A 24121-nucleotide genomic window follows, 5' to 3' on the forward strand; every position below is an offset into this window, starting at 1 on the left:
TTATCCCCATTTTTCGATGAGGAAGCCGAGGCTCCGAGAGTAACAGCTTTGGAGATCACACACAGCTAATTTAACAGTAGTCAGCATTCAACTCGGGTCTAAATCAAAAGGGCTCACTTTGCTTTGCAACTTGCTATCACTGCCTATGAGATGATTGGTAATAGGAATTTGTTAGTTCCAGAAATCACATGGAAAGTTGCCATTGATCACAATATTCTATCCTTTTGTTTCCCTTTTATGCTGCTTGATGGTTTGGCTCTGTCACACTTTGGGAGCTAGAAGTCTGGCTGTTATGGCTTGTTAGACAGCGAAACAGAGTAAAAAGGAAGGTTATGAAAGTGTCTTCCCTGGTGATTCCTTTGAAGGAAAAATACACTATCTATTGAGCTTAATTTTTAGATTCATCATGCTTGGACAAGATACAAACTCCTCATGGATAGCATCTACCTTTCAATGCCTTTCCAGGAGACTGAAGAAAAATTATGTATGATCTGAAGATTCTTAAAACCCCCCGGGCCTGTGATCTTAACAAAATAAGAAACTATTAAGAAATTTCCCTAAGATTTTTGCAAAGGTTTTTTCATGATAGCTAATAAATACTGCAGTAATACACACTGGAGAGATGGTCCCATGCACACAGTTAAAACATGTCTTTCAACTTTTCATGGGACACTTTCTTGCAAGCATTTTAGTTACAGTAATATTTGAGATTTCATGTAAAAATTAAACCTTGAAAATATTAGTTTAGTTCTACATTTTAAATATTAGTCCTAGTGCAGAGTGATTGCCTCCATTATTAAACATCTTTAAAACTTGAGAGTAAAACATTGGATTTCTAGGTTGTGCCTAAGAATGTTATCATTAAATTACTGCTGTTATCCTATATCTTAACTCAGGACATCCTGTTATGGAGTCTATAGACTAATTTTTTTAACCAATAGACCTATTATTCTCAAATACAGACTTCTGTTACCAAGTTAAATAGGAAATGACCCTGTTATCAGTTCTGAGATAGAAGATTACAGTACTTTCTCAAATGCATGATAATATATTTTTTTTCTTTTTGACTAAACTTCTTTAGGCAGTATTTCTGCCTTTTTGATTTTGTAAAATTATTTCACATTTTTAAGGAAACATAATCATGGCATTGCCTCAAGTGTCACATCAGGTACATCCAAATGGCAAATGAATGTCATTACAGGACACATTAGGGAACTCACTTTGATTAAAGAGGACATCCATGCCCAAGGACAGCTGCTGTCATCAGTTTCCAGGCTGAAGCAACATCCTGTTTGTTGCATGGAAGGAAGGGCTTGAACTATTGCTTAGAAACATGGGTTCTCTAGTGTAGCATGGGGGGAAATAGATACAGAAATTCTGCATTAAATGAAAGAGCAGACCAATACAAAAAACTTGCAATTTGTTTAAAGAAATTTAAAATAAGACCTTCTCTCATGAAACCATTAGAGAACAGAAATTGGGGGTACTGATTCCTATGCACTGAAATGGAAGCAAAAAGGGTGATTTTAGTAGGTGCATACTAACCAAGACAAACTTACTAGTAAGGCAAAAGTTTGTCAAAGGTCAGTTCTGCAGCTTCTATCTGTTCCTAGTATTAAAAAGGCTTTCTTTCAGGATAAAATAAATTCTGAAACTAAAGTCACATCCTATTGGTACTAGAAGAAGTCACTAATCATCAGGACTAGAGAAACAATAGTAATAATTCTGAAGGCTGAAAGAGAAGAAGGTAGTCTTATTAGTTACAATAGTACTAATTCTGAAGGCTGAAAGAAAAGAAAGTACTCTTATTAGTGAGACCCAAAGCCAACTCTAACACAAATACTTTTAAATACAAATTTTAGTTCAGCATTTGAAAAATTTGAAACTGGCCTATTTTTACACCTCACTGTTTTTCTAATTGAAAAGACAAGCAAGACACATGAGATGCATTATCTATTATGAACAGAATCACTCCATTAATTCAATATTCTAGAGAAAACTTAACATGTCTAATTGACAGGAAATGTAAAGTTTCAAATTTGTGGACGTGACATGCAGCACTTACTGTGCTGGGGATATTTAACCGCTCTCTCCCTACATTTGCTTCAGTTCCTCCAAAAAGCCAGGCTATCATTCTTTTAATTGAACTGGGGAGGGAGGGAAGAGAGGATGTCAGACTGCTCCCATTGATAAGTGTCACATCCAATTGCCACCCTCACCAAAGGGAATGAAACTAGGTTAAGGGGACAGGTTCTGTATTTTTAAAAATTACCTGCCATGTATTTTTTTCCCAAATGTCAGGTGGCGGCCTCTATTAGAGGTATACCATTAATCAAACTAATGAGAACTAGGGATGTAACCATCCCTTAACGAAGACATAACGCCTCAACGGGGAAAGGAGTAGAAAGGAAGAATTTTATGAACTAGGCCTTTCCTCATAAAAACGTGCGGTTTGAGTCACATCTCAGTGTGCAAATCAGGGCCTCCATATCCTTACAACAGTTCAGTGTTCTATAAAGGAGAGAATTGTATTAATGAGTTTTACTTATGGTTAAGCCAAAAAAAAAAAAAAAAGAAATAGGAAAGGAAAGGAAAGGAAAGGGAAGGGAAGGAAAGAAAAGAAAGGAAAAGAAATAAAGAAAAATCACACTGGCTTTGCAACAATAAGGCATTTCTTTTTGTTTGTTTGGCTTATTTATTTTGAGAGAGATAGAGAGAGTCAGAGACAGAGGGAGAGGGAGAATCCCAAGCCAAGACCACTGACAGTGTGGAGCCCAACATGGGGCTCAATCTCATGACCTGTGAGATCACGACCTGAGCTGAAATCACAGAATTGGATTGCCTAACTGACTGAGCCACCCAGGCGACCCAACAGTAAGGCATTTCAAAACCATTCCTAATTATCTAAACATTATTGGTGACCACTCAGGTTTTGAAGCTGCTAAAAGGAGTTTGCTGACATGTTTTCTGAGACAAGAAAAGTGAACGAAGAGTAAAGCTAGTCAATGGCCACTTCCTACCTACTTTGTGCCTCACTCATCTTTGGATGTCATTGCATCCCACAACCCTGAGGAACAATTCTACATGTATTACTTTTTAGTTGCCCACTCTTTTCTTAAACACCACATACATTCAAACATCTCATTCAATATTTTCTTCTTAGACTGTACCATACTCTCAAAAATGAATACTTCTTCCTTCCTTCTTCTTCCCATATTACTACTTTTTTCACTGGTATTGCCAGGCAAAATCCCTCATCCCTCAGTATGGATGATTTGACCCAAGTCTGCTTCAGATCCCAAAACCATAACAGCAAGGTTAAGAACATTTACTACAGTGGGGAATGAGGCCTTGTTACATTTCCTCCGGCATGTTGAGATTGACTATTTGAACTGTTACTGAGAATTTAATTGTAGTACAAAATAAACTTCTTCTACAAGGCCCTATTTAGGAACATTTTCTGCCATAGAAATCAGAATTCTCACTAAGAGAATCTGTTATAATTAGTATCTATATGTTATTTATTTATCTTTTTGGGGGGCAGAATGATGGGGGATTATTTCTAAATGCTTGTGCTTTTTATTGTATAGTGATTTTTTTTACATGTTAATCTGGCAAAGACAGCAGTGAAGTGGGAAAAATTTGGCATCATGTCATGCATTCAGATGCTCTAATTAAACTATAGGGCATCCAGAGAATGTAATCTAGTTTACTATCTCTGAGTGCCACAGTTATCTATAAAGATCCCAACTCTGCTCTTGGGAAATTTCCTCAGTAAAGTACACTTAAAAAATAAGCCAATCCGAGAGCACTCAAAGCTGAGATTTCCCTGAGTGCTAAGGATATAGTTTAAGTCACTTCTGATTCAGAGTTTAGGAGAGGGTAGTGTCTCAGACCATATGACAGGCTACCTGTACTTATCCTGATCATCCCTGGTGATTTCCAAATGAGTGGCTGTTTCCTGTAACCCTTTCAAAGTGCTGAGTTGGGCTGTTTCAGGAGAGAAGGGAGTTTTTCTAACAGATAGTTTTGGCTATCTACATGACAGCAAAGGAACATTTTGGCAGGAAACTACACAACACAGCATGACACCCCGGTTTGAACAAAATGTTTTTATGCGATGTGTTACCAGGGGAATTGGTATGCATGTTGACACTACTGCCCACACATAAGCCCTACTTTATTTCCTTACTAAATGAGTTGTTTTCCTCCTAATATTTTACAATTACATCTTATTTTCTAAATAATTTAGTAAGTGGTTCTGATGGCTTAGACAGAACCAAGATTTTTAAGCAATGCCAGTAGGAGGTATGCTGAGAAATACAGATGAATTTTCTTTTAAACAGTACTTTATTTTTAATTATTATTTTTTTACTACATTTAGATATAGCATACCACTTGTATCAGAAAATGGATAGGGGTGTCTGGGTAGCTCAGTAGGTTAAGTGGCAGACTTCAGCTCAGGTCATGATCTCATGGTTCGTGAGTTAGAGCCCCACATCAGGCTCTGTGCTGACAGCTCAGAGTCTGGAGTCTGCTTTGGATTCTGTGTGCGTCTCTCTCTCTGCCCCTCCCCCACTCATGCTCTGTCTGTCTCTCTCTCTCTCTTTCTCTCTCTCTCTCTCTCTCTCTCACAAATAAGTCAACATTAAAAAAAAATTTAATGGATAAAACTTCCTAATTCACATATTTCTAATTTTATTCAAACAATTTTATTAAGTTCCATCTATGAGCAAGGGGCTGTGCATGATTTCAACATGTTGGTCGTGTTTAGTAAAAGAGGTTAAATTCTGTATGCACATTTTAACAAAAGTAGACGAGAGAAATACAAGTGAAGTAATATGGTAGTGGAGAAAGATTATTTCTGGCAAAGAGGAATGAGGAAATCATTATAAAAAAAGTGGCATGTAGCTGGATTTAAACATAAGTGTTTTTATTTGTTTATTCTTTTTTTCTATTTATTTAGTGTAGTATAAAGTTGAGTAAGAATGGAGACTCTGGTTTTAAACTGCAGATTCACAGTCTGGCTCTACCTATTAAAAGTTTTGTGATTTTAGACAAGTCATGTAATTCACTTCCCTCACTTGTAAAATGAGGATAAAATTAGTTCCTTTTCACAGGTTTCTTGGGAGGACATGTATCCTTACTATGCATGTATCTGGGAAACAGCAAAGTGTGAAGGGCATAGACTTTTGAATCAGGCAATGTTGTATTTGAATAAAAAACTACCAATTACTAACTTGGAGCTACTGTTAAACATTTCAACTTCTCTGCAACATAACTTTTTCATCTTTTAAATGGGCATAATAATCCCTATTGGCATGAACTTGTTTTAGGAGTAAATACCAGACATAGTACCCATAAAACAGGCACAATATAAATATTAGATAATAATAAGAGATGACACTGGAAAAAGACACTGGGGCTACCTCTGCAGAGTTTACAATCCAGACAACATTAACGCATCTAACTCTATAAACCAGAGTTGACAAGCCATTAGCCTGCCTTTCATGTCCAATAAGAGGTGTATATAAGAATTATAGATACAGATATAGAATATTTTGTTTGGTCCACACAGTGTCTTAAAAATTACAAATACACACACACACATACCTATATGTATATTTTTTTTGAAAATTTTTTCAAAAAATAACCCCATATTCCAATACAAGAACAATCAACTAGAACTAAGTTCTTATTTGGAGCCGATGCATGCTAGAGTCTATACCACTCCCTATTGCCTTAAATCTACACAACACTTCACTCATTTTGTGCCCTACTCAGTCCTGTTAGGCACTTGATTTTGTGACTTTTATGGACAATAAACGAATATTGATTACATTTTAACTGAGAGTAGTTTGTATAGATATTTTTAAGAGTATTGTATCTCTTCAATTTGCAGATCTGGTTAGAGGAAGAACATGACTGGAGATAAGTAAAGACAAGATTTTCAATAGTATAGACAAGAAGCAAATAGATGTTAAGATACAGAAATGGGCAGAAAAAAAGTTGGTGTGAAAGTTATTCCAAAGATATAATCAAGAGGACTTTGATAACGAACTGGGAAAAAAAGGAGGGGAAAAAAAAGATTAGTGTTACTGAAGGATGCTTGGTGCACTTACTCAAAATGGGATGAATAAGAGTATGACTAGGGATGACAGGGATTTCAATTTAGGGCAGACTCCTGGATTTCCATTGTAAATTTAAACTTAAGAAAGTTTAAGGAAATTTCCAATTATCATGACTCCTGGTAAAAATCTATGCTGACCCTCAGAAATTTTCACAGATCTTAATCAATGACAATAACCTATGAACCTTCAGGAAAAGGATGATATGATACCTATTTATGTAATCTCTGAGTTTGGCAAACAGTAGGTCCTCAGTAAACGTTTATTGAATTATAAAAAATATGCATACATTTTATAAATCTTTAGAATGCTGTAATACTTTCACAGATCTACCAATAAGTTTTCTACAATTAGAAGATAATAATTTGCCATTTTAAAATCTATAGCATAACAGATTCTCAGATACAACTGCGTTCCATGTGAAGTGATGACATACAGGAATTTAATGTGACTTTGCTGAATGGTAATTATAAGAATTCCAAGCCATGTTTAGCAGTCCATTAAAAGATACATGTTGGGGTGACAATTTTCATAGAAACAATTGTGTCATTTATAATGGAGGAGAATTCCACCAAATTGTACCTTTGTCATGAGAATGAGCTATGTAGCACACTCAGGATTTAATTTACTCAAAGCAGCTCAAAAGCGTCAGAAATGAGGAGTTCCTACCAGAGAAAATTGAGGGTTAACTGGACATATCTTGATTCTCTTCATTCTTCTGTGCCTCTGAATTTACAGGCTGTCTGATCACAACAGCCAGATCCAAAAAAAAGATCAACAGTGAGAGGAAGAAAGGAGACAGGGGAAAAAAGAAAGGTGTTTTCTGTTACTACAAACCAGTACTTCTGTGTAAGAAGTACCATAAGTTGTCTGTACTGTCATTGAGAGAGAATTGCATTTAAGAAGCAGTACCCATTTTGGTTGTTAGCACTGCTATATGTCTGTTTTAATATGAATGTGTTTAGTTCACAGCAAAATGGAGCAGTCATGAAATGTGCAAAATGAATTACTAAACTTGAGATGAGCCTTGTGGTTTTCAGCCCTCATTGCAAAGGACAGAGTGAATTCCAGCTGGTGTTGTTGATTCTGTATTCTGGTCTGGTGAGGATCTAATTTTTACAGGGAATGCTTTCTCTGAAAACTTAATTTAATATCATGTATCTTCACTTTCGCATAGTTTGTTCATTCTCCTTTGCCCTATCCCTTGTCAACTGTAAAGCTCCTATTCACCCATTAAAACCCATCTCAAGCCCTACAATCTCTTTGAAACTTTCATTAATCCTTACCTTCAAAATTTACTGGGTACTTTTCATATACCTCTATTTCTACATTTAGCATGCTGCCTAGAAATTACTTCCCCTATAAGCCCTAGAAATACTTGTTCTGTAAACTCTTACAGTACAGGCCCAAATTATATTAATTTCTATACTCCCAGAATTTAGTAGAGTGCCTAGAATCCAGTAGGTTCTCAGTAAATATATCCTGAATAAATTACTGAATAAATAAAAGTATAGTACTATTAATAAATGAATAAAACTGTATTTCCTGTATCCCCAACATCTAACACAGTACCTGAAATTTAGAACATATTTAATAAAAATAGATTAATCTCAATACCATAAATCCATTGGTCAGTCAGGAGGTAATGGGAATCATAATCTAGGGTATCAAAAGAAAATTGTAAAAGTCACTGTCTCTTGGAATCAAGATCCAAGAATTGTGAGATATTACAACAGCACAAGGTCAGCTACACTGTAAGTCTTTGAGTTTACGCTTTTCTTGACCTATGAATTTTCTTGCTTGAGCTTAAGCTCTTCTACACTTTTTATCTTTAAATACTCCCCAGTGAATATCAAGTTTAGGGATGTAGAGGTTCTCTAAATCACTTTCATTGCCCAAAGTCCCTTTCAAAAAATGTAACTCAGTTGTGTATTTCCCCATATGCAGTCTGTCAGGTCAAACTGCAACCCGTTTCATTTTCTTTCAACAAACTCAAATCCCTGACCTGCCAAGTTCCTTGTAGGGAAATGTGGCAATTAGAAGGCAAAACAACTTTTATTCTATCGATGTGTATTTGCTGACAAATAATGTTTGTATAATCTCTGGTTTTCCCTGATGGACCTAGAAGAAACTTCATGTTTTTTTTTTTTTTCCATTAGTGTGGTTATTTGGAACACCCTTAATAATATTTTTTTTTCTTTCAAAATGGAATAAATGAATCTGGAGGCTTCCTCCGTCCTAGGAGAAAAGCAGTTGATTTATGAAGCAGAAATAGCCAACCCAACTCTGGAGGAAGCTGCCATAGGCATTTAACCTCTAGAAGAAAAATAAAAAGTCCCTTATAAGATATGTACATTGGCATTTGAAAGATGCTAAAAATTAATTGAAAAGATGTTAAATATTGAGACTTAGACTGTATTAAGAATACTAAGCTTATTGTTTTAATTATGCTTAATTATCCTTATGGCACAGTAACTACAAGTTTGAATTGTACATTTTTACAGAGTCTTAAAATTAATAATGATGTCTTAAATTTGCATACACTTTTCTTTAAGGAACTCAAAACGTTTTAGAAGACACAGGTAATGTTTATACTATAATGAAGAAAATTATTGCTTTAACAGATAATTAAGGTGACAAGGTGAAATTAATTCTATTAAAAATGGTTGAACTTACAGAAACACCTACTGAGTACTTCATGTTGTAAATTTAATGCCTAAAGATATAACTATGGACCATGATTCCAGTAAGCAAATATCATTGCATTTTAGTCTCCAGCTATATACCATTTACACCCTCTACTTACACCCAAAGATGCCTTTCTACAGTTTTGTGTTTTGGCATGTTGCATTTGCTATACATTCTATAGTACATTTCTTACTCCCCTCCCTCCAAGCCTTCTGTCTGAGAGTAAGGAAGGGACATAAAAATGGCAGATATTTACAAAGTGTCTGTGTTCAAAATACTGAGGTCAGATTAGGAGTGGGTAATAGTGTTTATTTTCAAGGAGTACTTGGTCTAAGGAAAAGATGGTTATCTACCCACTTAAGTGCCCTATCAGGCAATACACACACACACACACACACACACACACACACACACACATATAAAGAGAGAGAGACAGAGAGAGAAATTCATAAAGAGCCATCCATAAAATATTTCAGGGTCACAAGGGCAAAACTTTGCTTAGAGAGGTGACATCAGGGAAAATTTTATGAAAGAGGAAGTTCGTGAGGAAGCACATGATCCCCAACAGAACTGTTGTACCATTTATTTATTTATTTATTTAACCATTTGGTTCAATCATTTTATCTATTAATTCATTTACCAAATATGTGTCCTTTAGGGTGTGCTGTGTATAGTGATTAGCAAAATTTTGCTCCTTGGTCAAAGGAACTAATGGTCCAATATAACTCACATTATGGAAGCACAAAGGATGTACACCTAACGCTCCTTCACTTAGGCAGGAAATGCAAAGAAAAGCGTCAAAGGTTTCAAACCTCTCAAATAAAATATCTTCAACAGTGAGATAAACAGAATTTCAGGGTTGTTATAAATATCATCCATCCAACCATCCATTTATTCTTTTGTCCATTTCAACATTTATTATCTATCAGCATGCTAATTATTTTATAAAAATATTCTAAAAATCTCCAAATCCTAGCTCAAATGTCAACTCTTCTATGAAAATTCACAGTCTAAGGGAAACCTTTAAAGTAATGTGGATCATTTTATTTTTATTAGTGTTGGGGTCACTAGGATCTTCAGGCATATGGTCCACATATCATGAGATTTTTAAGGCAGGATATATGTATATATAATTATAAATATACAATTACAAGTTATAAATTACAAACATATTATTTTATTTTTATTTTATTATTATTTATTTATATTTATTAATATATATAAATTTTATATTTTATAAATTATAAATATAGAGTATACAGATATATAACATGTATGCAATTATAAATACATATTTATAATTATATATGCATATATATGTGTGTGTATATATAATTTGTGTGTGGTCTTTGTTGTGTAATGGGTAATAGAAAAGGCAGGAGCTTTGGAGTCAGAAGAGCTGGATTTCCACTGTCACTCTGTATTGACCTTGGTCAAGTATCTCAGACTTAGTGTCCTCAACTGGAAAATGGAAAGAGCAAATGCGATAGTACAGAAATGACTTGTAAACAGGGAATTATAGCACAAAAGATGGTGATTAGTGATTCTTTCCTTCTAATTTCTAGGTGATTATAAAAGTCCAACATTGCATTTGAATACAATTGGGAATTAATTGATGTCAAAGAGAACATGGATATTGAAAATGTCCTATGTTAGAACTCAAAAGAACTGGGTTGTAATCCTTGTTCCAAAATTCTTTGTCACTTAATTTTCCTGAGTGAATTTTCTTCCCTGAAAAGTATTCTTCTGACCCACAAACATACTTGGTTTTATGAGAGAATGTATATGAGAATGCTTTATGTTATAAAAATCCATAGAAATATATAGTGTTATTATATATTTCTTGGTTATAAGCTATTTCTGTCTAGCATGGTTTCAACAAAATACACAATTTCCTTTTATCTGAAATATTCTATAAATTCTGTGAGTCCCTGTAATGGTAAAGAATTTAATTTGAAGGAATGATTATTTGTTATTTTATTTTATTTTATTTTTATTTTATTTTATTTTTATTTTATTTTTTTAGAACTGAACGATAATTTGTTTACTGCATTCCTTTGGCTAAGGCAGTATTTGGAGAGGAATTTATATACTTCAATAACTATATCCAAAAGAAAAGTCTAAAAACTGATGAGCTAATCACTGACATAAGACATTAGAAAAGAGGGGCACCTGGGAGGCTCAGTTGGTTAAGCATATGACTCTTGGTTTGGTTCTGGTGATGATCTCATGGTTCTTGGGACAAGCCCCACATCAGGCTCTGCACTGAAAGCACAGAGCTGGCTTAGGATTCTCTCTGTCTCTTTGTCTCTGCCCCTGCCCCCCCCCCCAAATAAATAAACTCTAAAAAAAATTAGAAAAGAACAGATAAATCCAATAAGGTAAAATGGCAGAAAAGAATAAAATAAGAACAAAGAACAGAGAATTAACAATGGCAAAAGTGTGGTTTTTTTTTGTTTGTTTGTTTCCTTCCCTCCTTCCCTCTTTTATTTTTTTTAAAGTTTTTATTTAATCTCCAGTTAGTTAACACAGTGTAATATTAGGTTCAGGTGTACACATAGTGATTCAACATTTCCATACAATACCTGGTGCTCATCATGAGTGCACTCAATCCCCATCACTTATTTAACCCATCCCCACTTCCCCTCTGGTAACCATCAGTTCGTTCTCCATAGCAGAAGTCTGTTTCTTGGTTTGCCTCTCTATCTCTTTTTCCCTTTGCTCATTTGTTTTGTTTCTTAAATTCTACATATGAGAGAAATCATATGGTATTTATCTTCCTCTGACTGACTTATTTGCTTATTGTAATAGTCTCTAGCTCCATCCGTGTCATTGCAAATGGCAAGATTTCAGTCTTTTTTATTGCTGAGTAACATTCCAGTGTGTGTGTGTGTGTGTGTGTGTATTTTATACATAAATAATATATATATAATATATATTATATATATATAATATATATTATATGCATATAATATATATTATATATATATATTATATTATATATATATAATATAACATTCCAGTGTGTGTGTGTGTGTGTGTGTGTGTGTGTGTATTTTATACATATATAATATATATAATATATATTATATATATATAATATATATTATATGCATATAATATATATTATATATATATTATATTATATATATATATAATATATATTATATATGTATAAATATCACATCTTTATTCATTCATCATTTGATGGACACTTGGGCTGTTGCCATAATTTGTCTAGTGTAGATAATGCTGCTATAAATATCAGGGGCATCTGATCATTTGAATTTGTATTTTTGTATTCTTTGGGTGAATATCCAGTAGTGCAATTGCTGGATCATAGGAATAGTTCTATTTTTCACTTTTTGAGGAACTTCTATACTGTTTTCCAGAGTTGCTGCACCATTTTGCATTCCCACCAACAGTGCAAGAGGGTTCCCCTTCCTCCAAGGAAACAATCAACAAAACTAAAAGGCAACCAATGGAATGGGAGAAGATATTTGAAAATTACATATTGGATAAAGGTTAGTGTCCAAAATACATAAAGAACTTAAAAAACTCAACTCCCAATATACAAATAATCCAATTAAAAAATGAACAGAATACATGAATAGACACTTTTCCATACAGATGGCCAACAGACATATGAAAAGATGCTCAACATCATTCATCATCATGGAAATACAAATGAAAACTACAGTGAGATATCATCTCACACCTGTCAGAATGGCCAAAATCAACAACACAAGACACAACAGGTACTGGCGAGGATGTGGAGAAAGGAGAAAGATGGGATGATTTTTTTTTAAAAGCATGCTGTAGAAAGACTTCTTCCTTTACACAAAAAACTAAAGAATCTTCCAGGACTTCCTTTCACTTAGAATATTCTTTAGGACATTGAATTTGGCAGACTTTGTTTTTTCCTTCCACTCTCTAAAACCAAGTGCTACAATTTGGCTTTCACTTTCTTTTATGCTAATTTCCATTCTTCTAAATGTATTTTCTCTAGTTTTCTGCTGAAGTAGTGACCATCAATGACCACTCTACAGTAGTACAACATGTTTTTGACTAGTTGATCCTTTAAGTCAACAACCTAGAGAAGTGCTATTGAGATGTCTTTCTCACACAACTATCCAAAGCTCACAGTGGAATATACTCTTGTTATTTTCCTTCTTTTTAAATATTCCTTTTCTAAAACTCAAGACTCCATTGCTCAGACTGTGGTTTCCAGCTATTCTTGTGGGTAAGTTTTAAAAGCCATGATAGCTTTTACATTAGATTAAATAGACTGCCTGCTGAGCAATGCATTTGGGTAGCCATCTCTGAACTCATCATGTAAAACCTGAACTTCATGGATTTTAATGGGAAATTATTACAGTGGAACCTTGCTAATTCATCTTAGTGATGGAGAGTCCTATTTAAATTGCTAAATTTCTCTGTGATAATTGAAGAAAAGTAAAGGGAAGAGTATGTAGAGGAACTAAAGGAACTTAGCTAATAATTCACCTCCTTTTCAGATTGCCATGTTCACAATAAGACATTCAAATCACAGCTTTCTTATAGAAAACAAATGAACAAAAAAAAACACCTTCAAATCCTAATTAGTAAACATCTTATGACCAGCCCTGCATTTGGATATAAAGCAAAATTTATATAAAACAAATATATTTTCATGAAAGTAAGAGATAATATTTTATTCCAACATACAATGGCATCACTTTATTGTCCTAACTAAATAAAAGTAGCATTTAATTGGAAATCATGTCTCAATTATTATTACTGTAACTTTTTTTTACCACCTCCAATCCTATTTTCCAAGCCATCATCTTCTCATTCCTGATTCCTTTCTTCACTCACTAAAAGTTCTCCCTCCTCTAGCCATGTTCCCCATCAATGTGCTTTCACCTCAGCAGCCTGAAAAAATCTTGTTAAAATCTAAGTCACGTAATCACTTGATCAAAACCCTTTAAAGGCTTCTAACTCACTCAGAATACAATGGCCTCCAAGGCCCTACATGACTACTTGACACCTTCTGCCCCATTACTTGATCTCCTACCTTTTTCTCCCTTACTCTATTCTGGCAACATTGGCCTCTGCTGTTTTTAGAATATTCCAAGCTCCTTCCTATCTCAGAGCATGTGAACTTGTTTTTCTATCTGCCCAGCATGCTTTTTCCTTAAAAGCTCTATAACTTGCTCTTTCACCTCCTTAGAGCTTTACACAAACACGACCTTCTTGGTGACTTGTCCTCTGGTCACTCTATCTAAAAAAACACCTTGTTGTTCTTCCCCTTCCTGTGTTTATTTCTATCTATATTACTTACTAATATCTAATCCAGAAGTAAGAAACATTTTCTGTAAAAGGACAGATGCAGGCCAGATAGTTTTTGTTGTGATTTCTCAACACTGGCATTGGAGCCCCAAAACAGTCATAGACAATAGGTAAATGGAAGAGAATGCCTGTGTTCTAGCAAAACTTCATTTATAAAAACAAGAGGTAGAACAGATTTGGTTCACAGGCTCTAATTCACTGACCTTGAATATAAGCTATTATATGTTTTATTTATTTTATCTATCATCTGTTTCTTGCCACAATTTGGATGTAAACTTCATGAAGGCTAGGGTTTGATTCACTGCTCTATTACGACCACATACAACAGTACCTGGAACACAAGTGACATTCAATAAATTAATTGTTCAATAAAATCTTTTCATTTATCCATCCATCTAAATATCAAGGTAATAGCTCACTTTCTTGAATGAGGACAGTAGAAGAGGAGGACCTTTCTCCATATCACTGCTCCCACTTCTCTTGGATAATAACATAAGGACCATCTGCCATACTTACAATGATTAATAAAGGAGGAAGAGCTGCCAACAGTCTGTTTCCAGATCCCTACTGCTCTGCAAATTCTTGCAATATGCCCGAACATTCCCTTCCAAATTCTGCCAATCCAGGTCATCCACGACCCTGTTATCCTTAAAGGTGTACCATAAAGCACATAGCCTTATGGTATATTACTCATGTGTGTCTAGGGTAGAGTGATAGAAATTCTACTCACTCATGAACTGTCTAGGAAAGGGATGCTTATGAAGGGCAATATACTTACTCTTTCTTTCTTTCTAGCACTTCCATCTGAGAACATGACTTCACAAGTCTCTTAGGAAGTGAGAAGGATCATTGTGTAACAGAGCCATTCTTTTTTTTTTTTTTTTAAGAAGGCCACTTTTTTAAAATTGCATTTTAGAGAGGAGAGAGAGAGAGAGAGAGAGAGAGAGAGAGAGACAGAAAGAGCATGAGTAGAAGAGAGGGGCAGATGAAGAGAGAAGGTGGGGGAGAGAGACAGAGAGAGAATCTTAAACAGGCTCTCCATGCTCAGTGTGGGGCCCAACGTGGGGCTCAATCCCATGACCCTGGAATCATGACCTGAGCCAAAATCAAGAGTCAGAAGCTTAACCGACTAAGAAACCCTGGCGCCCCAGACATTCATTTTATTATTCAGCTGCCTATTCATAGTCTGCTTAGTAGATCTTGTATGTCACCTGATATTGTCCAGGCATTTTCAGGTCAGTTTTAGAACCTTTAATGTTTCAGAACATTATGATTTAAATTTACTGTGTGGCTATATTAGAGTAACTCTTTAACCTCAGTGTCTAATTAAAATAGTTTCATAAAATCAATATATTAGGATTTAGATTATCACAAAATACAATGAAAGACAGTAAGACTAACTTAAAATTTACTACTTACAAAACAAAGAACTTAATTTGGATGGATAAATATCAGAAGCAAAACAATATGAAATTTCAACCATACTCTTATGAAGCTACAGAAGGATAACATTTAGAGTTGAAAAGTCTTTAGAGATTTAAATTATACCTCTATCTTGTATGTACAGATGGAGAAACTGAGCCCCAGAAAGGATAAATAATCTCTCAAGTTACAAAGCATTTCTGTGCTTGGGAATAGGGAACATATGGGCATGAAAAAAAAATTGGAGATTATTTTTATAAAATAGCATGTCTGCAAAATCAAATTAAAATAGTATAACTGGGCATTCAATGAAACCAAAAGTGAAAAGAGGCCACAGAGAGGACAATTACTAGTTTGCAAACTACTAAAAGGTTTGCAAACTACTAAAAGTTACTCTCTTTGACTATGGTTTATTTTCATCTAAAACAGGGAAACAGATGATTGCCTGCAAATTACAGAATGCTTTGTGGGTCCTATATTTTGAGAAGCCACACAGCTTAGTGTTTTGGGTGACAGACTCTGGGGCCAGCAGCCTGGCTTAGAATAACAGCTTTAATATCTAGGGCTGCCGTGATCTTGGGCAAGTTCCTTAATCTCTTTGTGAGTCAGTTTCTCCACCTATAAAATGAGGATAATAACAGCACCTCCTTCCTAGAGCCATTGTAACTATTAAATGTAAAACACTTAGAAGAGTTCCTGGCATACAATAGGCACTATACACTATTACTACAATCTAAAGAGGTGAATTGCAAAGCTCCTTGGGAGAGCCTGGAGTGCTTATATCTATTTCCCCCAGGCACAGTTTTGGTCCTCTCCATTGGATATGCTAGGAGACACTGAAATGTTTACATATATTGCAAATGGCGGAGACTGGAATCAGACTTCCAGGCTTCAAATCCAGTTGTCTGCAGATCCATGCTGTTCTCTCAACACAAACAAGAGCAGGGGAAATAGATCTGTCTGCATCGGCAGACTTGGTTTCATTAGCACAATCCAGCAAGTAATGAGAAAGGAATGACTTTGCTAAGAAAGATGGCTAACCTTTATAAATAAACTGATTATTTACAAGCATAAAATGAAATTAATTTTAGATTATTACAGGGGAGACATGAGTAAACTGCAGTTATTAGGGCATAATGCAGTCACATTAATTCAAGTTAGTGAGTAATTATCACTGTTTCCTTTTTTTCTTTTTAACCATTTCAGAGTTGAGCTGAATGAACCAGATTTACTCCACAAAAAGAGAAACCATGTATTTAGATACAGTGTACTTTGCCAGATATCATTTAAAAATTGTATTCCCTCTTCTAGACACTATGTAGGTTTTAACACACTGAGGTGAAAATCCAAAGAAATAATTTAGTTATTTAAGATAGAAGACAGAACATACCTTCACATTTTAGGTTTTTTTCACTTTTGTATGTTTTGTCGTCTGAATTATGAGTAGTTCATAATATTGGATTAAGTTTTTTCAATATGAATAACAATCAGCTTTTTGAATACTTATTATATACAAGTCCTCTGCTAATCATTAAAAACAAATCATTTTTTAATCACTTTCTTTAATCTTCACAATGCCCCTGCCAAATTTGCTAGATAAAAACAAAACAAAACACACACACAAAAAGCTTGGACAGAAAGAGATTAAGAATACAGGTAGATGAGGTGCCTGGGTGGCTCAGTCAGTTAAGCATCCGTCACCTCAGGTCATGACCCGATGGCTCATGGGTTCTGTGCTGACAGCTCTGAGCTTGGAACCTGTGTCGGATTCTGTGTCTCCCTCTCTCTCTGCCCACCCCCTAAAAAAAAATTAATTAACATTAAAAAAACTTAAAAAAAAGAATACAGCTAGAAAAAGGCAAAAGTGAGAAATCTTGATGTGCTGATTTTATAACTCACACTCCTACCTATATTACAAAGCTATGCTTAAGTTCCCATTCCATTTTCAGTTCTAATATGCCATTATTCACCATTAAAAAAAATAGCATGAGATAACTTCTCCTTCCCTCACTCTCTCTTACCCTGGATGTTTCCTACCCCAAACTGTCCTGGCCTAGTGATTTTAACCAAAAAAAAAAAAAAAAAAAAAAAAAGAAAGAAAAAAAATCAACATGCTTCCTCAGGTAAATCTTGGCATGCACATAGCTTCCTCTTACTCTGTACTTCTATTCAAGGGTTGCTGGCCCTCCACTCCATTCTGTGTACTTTGCCTTTTGTTTTAGATTATATTGCACTGAAATCAATCTATTCACATATCTGTGTGCTTCTCCAAAGAGAAGCATACCTTTATTCCATTTTAGAGATTCAGTAGCTAGCACAATCCTGAACACATAATAAACCCCCAAAAATGTATTTGAATAGGAAGGTGATTGAATGAACAGAATGTTGTTGATAACTTTTATTTTGTTTCCAGTTAGAGTTCCTACACGTGGTTATTAAGATCCCAAAACAGATGGATGCTCCTCAGTCAGAAATAGAAAGTGCAAGTGTTCCAGAGTTCCCTCAGGGAGTATAACTTTGACTGGTCTGGCATCCACCCAAAGTTATGATTATAGCTAACAAACAAGAAGAGTGTCCATTTTTAATAGGTTATTAAAATATCATTTCTTAACATTTACTACATGCTGATTACTTTATATATGTCACCTTATTCAATCCCCCTACAACATTTTGAGGTGACTATGTTTCATGTTTTTGTAGATGAGCAAACTAAAACTCTGCAAAGTAAGTAAAATGCCCTAAATCACACCACAGAGCTCACATACCATTTCACATCTCTCTGATGCAAGAGTTTGTTCCTATGACACTAAATTATATTCACTCCCTAGTTTCTCCCTCAGTTATGGTGGGCCTGCACTGATGGATTGACCACACATTTGCCAGTAAGTTATAGTAGCAAAAGGCCACCTAGCCTACAGGGTTCATGATATCACCTCTTGGCATTACTCATACTAAGTGATTTGCAATTTAGACTGTATAGCTTATCCCTGTTGAAGGACCCAGGAATGTAGTTCTTGGTCACAGATGAACATTGAAAGCGAAGTTTTATCCCATTCTGCATTTTGTTCCTGGGCCTGCTGTGCCATGGCCTGAATTCTGTAGCACTGGCTTCAGTTTAAACTTAACAATAACATGTGTATAATTTACTGGCTTTCACTACAATTTGATTACACCTAAAAATTAGAAGGTCATCAGACAAAAACAAGAAAATAAATTTCTTTGTGAGGAAATTGTGACTGAAGTAATTTTTCCTGATACATTGATAAATGTTGTAGACTAGGTGAAAAAGTGGCACATGACATTTTTTATATCCTTAATTTATTGACACAAGTGCCCTCCAGCCTCCAAAGTACCTTCATCTGACAGAAATTAAACAAAATTTCAAAGAAAAGGGCAACACAAGATGGGAGCTATTTCCAGTGCTGAAATAGAACAAGAACCACACAATAAACAGAAAAATCCCTCCAACAAAGCACACAATAAATAAAACATCAAAAGCACAAACAGAAGAACTCAATTAAAGTAGAAAACTTTCCAGTCTTCCCCTGAAGGACATAAATATTATTATTTATTATTTATACAGTGCTCTAGGTGCATATGGCTTTATATACCAGGTTGAATATCATACGAGAAACAAAAACAGCATCCTGTAGGGCTTCTGATTTAGGGATACATTGAGAACGGGGATGGCATAGACTATATGATATGAAGAAAAGCAATATACTGAAAACAGTTCAATCGGTCACTTTTTAGAAAGGGCAATTTCTACTAGGTTTTTTAATGAAGAGAAGTTCAAGGTCAGACTTGATTTGGATGTTTGCAAAACCCAGCTACTAAGAACATGGTGAATAAAAAAAAATGGAAAGCAGAAGGAGGAATAAAATGGTCAGAACTTCCTAGTGGTGGCTTCCTGCTTCTCCATCTTCCTTATTTCGGTTTTAGTTCCCTGCAAGAACAGATATGAAATATGTTTCTAGCCATGGCTGGAGGCTCAATAAAGAGCATCTCTAACAATTGTATAAATAACTAATCCCATATGTAAAAATCCCTTTGGGCTTAAAAATATCTTGAGGAGTTTGTGCTTCCTGTACTGAATACAGATATACACATCTTAAATGTGTCTTATGAATAATACCATTATATGCTATTATTTTGTGTTGAAAGTACTATTTTTTAATTTATTTATTTTGAGAAAGAGAGCATGAGCAGGGGAGGGGCAGAGACAGAGGGAGAGAGAGAATTGCAAGTAGGCTCCATGCCCAGTGAGGACCCTAATGTGGGGCTTGATCTCAAGATGGTGAGATCATGACCTCAGCCGAAATCAAGAGTTGGATGCTTAACTGACTGAGACACACAGGTGCCCTGAAAGTACTGTTTTTAAAATGCGGACACTTAAAATACACTGCAATTTTTCTAACCCAGGTTTGAAATACCTTCATCTTCTCTCATGTGAGCATACAATGAAAAGGCTGCAAACAGCCTTACTTAAGTTCCTTCCTTAAAGGAATAGAAGATATGAAGAAAAAAGAGGCGAGATAAACGTTGATGTTATTCTCTCTTGGGTTTAAAAAAAATCTTTGAATAATTAAAAAAAATCTCTAATAGAATAGTTAAAAAAAAAAACACAGGAAGAATAGTAAAATATCTCCTAACTAGACCATTAAGTATTATTAGAAAAAAAAAATTTGGCTTCAGAGGCAACGTTGGAATTGTTTTTGACATGATGTTCCACAACATATCATATTCATCCATTATAATGTCAGTAAGAATAGGCTAATCAAATAATAATGAAGAGCAGATACTTTCCCAACCATTTAATTCTTTTAATATTTCAATATTCAAAAATGGTAAAAGGCCATAGCTATTGTGAATAATGTAAGCTGTACTTTAAATAATGACACAAATATCTGACCCTACCAAGTTTTGCACATTTTAATTAAAATGACTGAGGTATTAAATTGTTTCATCACAATATTCCTCCAATATTTTGCACCTTTAAATATTCTGCACTGTTTAGTAACTCTCAACATTGTTATTGGTAGTTTATAGATTCATCCTGAGAGCACAGGGTTACTTTTATGTTTAGCTTGTGGCTCATTTTATGGTTAAAAAATAATATTTATGAGAGAAAATCTAGTATATTTTAAAGTGATTATATATTTTGTAAATAAACGTGGTAAGGAGAGATAAGTATAATGGGATGTTCTCTGGATACCATGTCAGAAGATAAGTCAAGCCTCTATACCTAGAAGTATGATTTGGCAAATCATTTAACTTTCCTGAACTGCAGTTTTCATCTCTGAAAAATGGGAATGTATTTACTTCCTTTGTATTTTTATGATTAAATGAGACAATGTAACTTAAAGTTATTTTTGAGGCATAAAGGTAATACAAATAATAAGTATCAGTACACTTGTGCTTTGGAAAGGGGAAATAGTGAAAAAACAGGTAAATTATCCTTACCCCAGAGGGGATTTAAATCTACCGGAATGGGGGGTGCCTGGGTGGCTCAGTCAGTAAGCGTCCGACTTCGGCTCAGATCATGATCTCACGGACCGTGAGTTCGAGCCCTGCGTCGGGCTCCTTGCTGACCGCTCAGAGCCTGGAGCCTGTTTCAGATTCTGTGTCTCCCTCTCTCTCTGACCCTCCCCTATTCATGCTCTGTTTCTCTCTGTCTCAAAAATAAATAAACGTTAAAAAAATTTAAAAAAATAAATATAGCAGAATGGATAAAATGAACCTAAGTTGTTTGACTATTATGCCATATAAAGAATAATGAAAGAATCGGGATTATTTAAATCAGAGAAAGAAATACTAAAGAGGTATTTAATAGTGATTTTAAAATATTTGAAAATTGGTGAAATAAAATAAGGGGTAGCCTTTTCCTTTCATATTCAGAGGACTATCTGTTAAGACTCTCATGATCTGAAATGCCATACTTTGAAATAGACACTATAACTTTCTAAGGGAAGAGACTAGCAGTGAATGAAAAACTGCCATGCTAAAAAACAGAAAAAAAGTATTTGATTGAATGTAGATATTTAAAGCCCCTCCCAACTCTAAAAATGTATGATCTGTATTTCCCTGATGATGAATGATATTGAGCATCTTTTCATTTGTCTGTTGGCCATCTGTATGTCTTCTTTGGAAAAGTGTCTATTCACATCTTCTGCCCATTTTTTAACTAGATTATTTGCTTTTTGCATGCTGAGTTTGGTAAGTTCTTTATATATTTTGCATACTAACCCTTTATCTGATATGTTATTTGCAAATATCTTCTTCCATTCTTATCCCTTCAAATATGTACAGCAAATAATAACACAGCAGCATTTGTTCGTTATTTTGTAAGGAGTTTCCACATTTTAGTGTCAATTAGTTATTTTACATAAAAGCAAATGAAGGAAAACACACAGACTGACTTAAAGGAAACATTATTTTAGGGAGTCCATCTCTCTTTAGAAAGTAAACGAAAACAAAAACTCTACCTTTTACTTAGAAGATATGGTTTCAAAAATCCAAATGAATGTTAATTTACACAGCAAAATTCTAAATCAATTAGGAATGGTCTATTGGCTAATGGTAAAGATCATGAAGGTTGGAACCAAACAGTAAATGCTATTAAGGAAATATTATTATAAGGTCAAATTAAATGATTCAGGGGTGTCTGGGAGGCTCAGTCGGTCAAGTATCCAATCTTGATTTTGGTTCTGGTCATGATCTCACAGTAGTGAGATGGAGCCCCATGTTGGGGTCCACGCTGGGCGTGGAGACTGCTTCAGATTCTCTCTCTTCCTCTCCCTCTGCCCCTCTCCCACTTATGCGTGAGTGCATACATCTGTTTTTTCTGTCACTAAAAAAAGTAAATAATTCAAGTGTCAGAGTTCTGTATAGACAATGAAATGAAAATTATGATGATCCTGGTTTTATAAGATTTCTTATAGAAAGATTGTTTCCATTTGCAACTCCAAGACAAGGACAAAGATACAACTATACTAACACTGAAAAAGATCAGTAAGGGTATAGCAACCAGAAATATGGAGCAGAGGGGAGAAGAGAACTTGGAAATAATTACAGTACTTAGATTTTCTTTGAAAGTAGTAAAAGTTCAATCTGAATATTTCCTAGATTTGGAGAATCCAGATTTGTGTTTATGAGTTTCTTCTCATCAATAAATAAGTACCAAGTGCAAAGTCCATGAGAACCACAATAGTCCTAAGTAAGAGATTGCTAGTAGTGCCAAAATTGGTGACACCAAAAACAAGTAACATAGCAATTCAGTAAGGAGAGAAAACTGTGTCTGAGACACTAAGGAAAGCAGCGAATTAACCTGGCTTAGTGGTTTAACAGATTTTGTGAATTAACCTGGTCTTCAAATAGTAACAGCTATCATTTTTTGAGCACAACTGTTTGCCAGGCAAGGGAAGATCCAGGATTTGAGGGACTTTGTATAATTTAAGTGCCACCTCCTCCCTGGTAAGAAAAGGAATAAAAAATTGGAAGAACAAAATTCAGACAAAAATAAATTACAAATTTTTAAAAACTGACAAATACTAGAAACATCCAAAATTCAGAGGAAAATCATATCATTTTTATTAGTTGATGTCTGATTCACCACTATAATGTTTTTTTTCTACAAACTGATTAGATATTTTTGCCCTTTATAGGACAATTAATTTGTTACATTTTCCATAGAGAGAAGAGAAAGATGATTTCCATTTTTTCCTTAGCAATGTTGTTCAGGCTTAACTTTATTAGTTCTAAGAAAATACATTTCTGCACACAAATTTATTAATGGTTTTGTACTGAAAATATTTCAGAATTGTTACTAAATTTGGAAAAAGCTCCATCAATTTTATCTCAGATATGATCTGTTTGCTATCAAGTCTTTGTCCTTCTATTTTTTTTAATTGTTATTTATTTATTTTGAGACAGAGAGAAAGACAGCAAGCTGTGGAGGGGCAGAGAGAGAGGGAGAGAGGGATTCCCAAGCAGGCTCCATGCTGTCAGTGCAGAGTTCATTATGGGGCTCAATCTCATGAACCATGAAATCATGACCTGAACCAAAATCAAGATTCAGATTCTTAACCAACTGAGCCACCAGGCACCCCAAACCTTTGTTGTTTTAATTGAGGACAGCATGAAACAATTTGTGGTCAATGTCATTTTTTCAGTGGTATTTATTTACTGGTTTTATATTAGCTTTGTTAATGTTGTCATTATTTCATGTCTAATCAGCAAGAAATTTAAATGTTTTTCCAATATATATATTTTTAATCCACTCCTCCTCATTACTTAATAGAAAGATTCCTGGAAGATAGTCTCATGGAGGAAAAAAAACTAAAAAAATAACTATCTAACATAGAAGTAATTGTGAATCACATAAAAATATCCCACTATACATTGATCAAATGAATTCCCAACTCAAGTTCCTCTTAGGTGGCCTCTCCAATGTCTGCTGACACAGGAGAAAGTGCAGAAAGACACAATGGTCTTAATCAATTGAGGTAAAATACCTCATCTTCACAAGTTAAGTTTTACATATTTAAGCACAT

General features: G+C 34.7%; 1 protein-coding gene across 6 annotated transcripts in view; it reads right to left on the bottom strand.

Annotated features, from left to right (window-relative positions):
* Positions 1 to 24121, bottom strand: part of NEGR1 (neuronal growth regulator 1) — an 841359-nt gene that overhangs the window by 402292 nt on the left and 414946 nt on the right. The window lies entirely within an intron of this gene.

The sequence above is a fragment of the Panthera leo genome, chromosome C1, assembly GCF_018350215.1.
Source record: "Panthera leo isolate Ple1 chromosome C1, P.leo_Ple1_pat1.1, whole genome shotgun sequence".
Classification (NCBI taxonomy): Eukaryota; Metazoa; Chordata; class Mammalia; order Carnivora; family Felidae; genus Panthera; species Panthera leo.